The sequence below is a fragment of the Mesitornis unicolor genome, unplaced genomic scaffold (assembly GCF_000695765.1).
Source record: "Mesitornis unicolor isolate BGI_N332 unplaced genomic scaffold, ASM69576v1 scaffold2703, whole genome shotgun sequence".
Classification (NCBI taxonomy): domain Eukaryota; kingdom Metazoa; phylum Chordata; class Aves; order Mesitornithiformes; family Mesitornithidae; genus Mesitornis; species Mesitornis unicolor.
Window position 1 is genome coordinate 5,291 of NW_010172374.1, and position 3,053 is coordinate 8,343.

Here is a 3,053-nt window from a genome sequence, read left to right on the forward strand (position 1 = left end):
CGTTTGTAATGTAAACAGCTGGGGCCAACGTGGTTTCAAAAGGATCCGCGCAGCTATCGCTGCTGACCGAATTAATCCCTCGAGGGCTGCTGGTAAGCGACCTAGCCCAGTCGATATAGGGATGCTCTATTCCAGGGAAATAACAGGTTGAAGCTTCCCTTCAAACGTCTGTTTTCTCTCTTGGGTGGTTTCTGGTTTTCCACACAGTAACTTGGTTAAAATACCCTCAGAACAGCAGTACTGCATGCTATCTGTGTGGTTTAGGGTGAAGTTTGGGGTCCAGGCTGCAGCCCCTGCTTTTTGTGGGCAGTGCTTGGGTAGTGCAGGCTCCTGGGATCCAAGAGAGCACAAGAGCAGGGCTGGCAAATCTGCTTCCTGAGGGTCTGGTTAGGCAGCGTGTGTTTGCACAGATGATGGGCCATGGCTGCGTTGCGTTCTCTGGAATGAATTGTATTTCTTGTGCAAACTCATTTAAGGAAAAAGCTGCCTTCATTGGTTGGTCTGTGGAAAACAAACAGCGTTTCTGTGACCTGTTCTCCCCTGGCTAAGGAGGAACAGGCTCAAGCAAGTGCTCACCACAGGTATGTTGCATAAGTGGTGACAGGTTATTTATTATCTAATTTATTCCTTAGGAGCTTAAAAGCATTAGACATCAGCTGTCAGAGGCGCAATGTGAAGTATGCTGTTTAAGTTATTTAATTAAAAAAAAAGTCCTAGAGCAGTTGAAGAACGCTTTATTTTTCCCTTAGACTCCGCTAAAGCGAGCTGTACCTCCTGTATCGTGGGGCTGTCAGCGTGAATTGGGCCATTTCCTTGCTGCTGCCTGACAGCCCAGTGAGGACGGATGCAAATTCGGATCCGCTTCACCTTTCCACTCTGAATCACCAGATGGAAAAGAGATGTGGATTCTGCCCCGCTGCAGAGCCGTGGAAATGAGCTGTTGTGAGATGGGGAAAAGGAGCGGTATCCTGGCAATTTCTGAATGAGCAGCTTGAGAATTGACGTAATTGCAAGGCGCCGGGAGAGAGCCGACAGAAAGGAGGAGTCACGTTAGAAAACGAGTGAAAACACGAGTGTGTTGAGGAAAGCTGAGCTCTCCTTCCTTTCCTTTTTGGCCCAATGATGTTTTGCCATTGCCAGGTGCAACTTCCTTCAAAGCAGATAACTTAATTTATGCTGGAAAGACCAATTAAAATCATTGATTTCCAGTAATGCTCACCCATCTTCTAAAATAATCTCTGGCTCTCCAATGTGGCAGATAATCTAATAAACAGAACTTGGAAGTTTCGTCACATGGAAATCAGTATGAAAGACAGTTTTGTCTGCAGATGGCAGAGGTAACAGGGCTGAAATTAGTTCAGACCTGCTTATTATAATGCCTTTTCTCCTGATATCTCCAGTGGAGTGGGAAATCAACATATCCTGCTCATAACACTTTGTGTTTTGCCCCTGTGTGGTGCAAACAGCCTGGCTTTCCTGGTGTTCAGGGGCTGGAAGCAAGGACATCCCCTAGGACATCACGTCTGCTTTGGACTCTTACCTGTGCCTGGAGATGTTCTCCCAAAATCTATCAATATCTGCTAAAAAAAACTCCGTTCAGATTTAATTAGACCCACAGGTTTTTTCCTGCCTCTGCCATGAGTCACATCCTATACAGGGATCTCTGTGCTGTCCTTTCTGTGCAGCTGTAAAATGAGAGAAATAAAATGGACTCGGCTGAGCAGAGCATTGGGAAACACCACAGGAGAGGAGGTATTTCCTGTGGTAGACTTTATATGGCACTTTTGCAGCATGGCAGTGCTTAAAAAGAGCACGCCAGCCCGTGGCCCTTTGGCACTTGTCCATTCCTACGTGTTGGGAAGATTTTAATGCTTCGGCGGTGCTTGGTGTGTGCAGCAAGAGAACTGATTGCTCTCAGAGGCCTTCGTTTTGCAAGTCATTTGGCAATGTGTTCCTGGATCCTGGGTCTGTATATCTGAAATAAGAAGGGTTTCTTTTTTTTTTTGCTGGAGGCCCCTAAGCAGCAAAACAGGGCAAGGGCTGGTGTTTGAAGGGAGTTCGGTGCTGCTGGTCCCTGGCTGCTGCGGTCTGGGGGAGAATCTGGCTTTTCAGAGCATTTGGTACTTTTGTTTTGCGAAAAAAAAAAAACCCTCCAAGCATCAGGAAGAAAAGATCTTTGTCTTTCAGCTGTGAGCAAAGAAAGCTCGTAGTATATGTCTGAGAGCCACCAGAAATCCCCTAGCAACCAGCCTTAATGATCCTGATATTTTGCTGCAGGATCATAGGAAATCAGAAACTCATACAAAAGCTCTGCTGTTATTTAAAATCCAAAGTTGCTGCTGGAGGCTTCTTTATAAAGAGGCCCAGAATGGACGAACCCCATTCCTCTTGGTATTTATAGCTTGCCTTTTAGCATGTGCACACATCATTCTTGTGCTTTGAAACAGCTGGGACAGGCCCAAAACTGAGTTCCCGAGGTCAAGGTCTGAAACAGAGACCGAGCAGTTTTAACGTGAGGCTGCCGTGTTTGGGAACTCACAGGTTTTGGTAGGTCTTGAGACGCACCCGTCTCCTGTGCTGCGGCGAGGACACAAAGCAGCCCAAGTGGACCACGAGGCCGTTAAAAGCTGAAGTCATCTCAGCTGCATTGGCCTGGAGGATATTTTAGGTGATGCATTGGGCGAACGCTCCACAGCCCGGGCAGCACTCGCCTCTGCCGAGGAACGGCTCTGCAGGGAACGCTGCCATTTTGAAGTGGGGAAGCGAGCAGTGCCCGTGCTTTGCATCTGCTTTCCTCTTGAGAGTGAAGAAGTGGCTTTTATCAGCATGGGCGTGTGTCTTCGTGGCCTGGTTTCTGCTGGGGCTGTCTCAGGGGAGGCCGTTGATGGGGTTGGTGGCAGAAGCAGCAGAGGACACTTGGAGCATTAGTGCTGACTGCAGATGGAGCAGGGCTCTGCTGTTGCTACAGAAACCGCAGTCGCACGGGGTGCATAAAAGCAGCATCCTTTGGTAGAGACACGAGGTACCTCTAGGTGTCTGCGGACAGGTTCAGC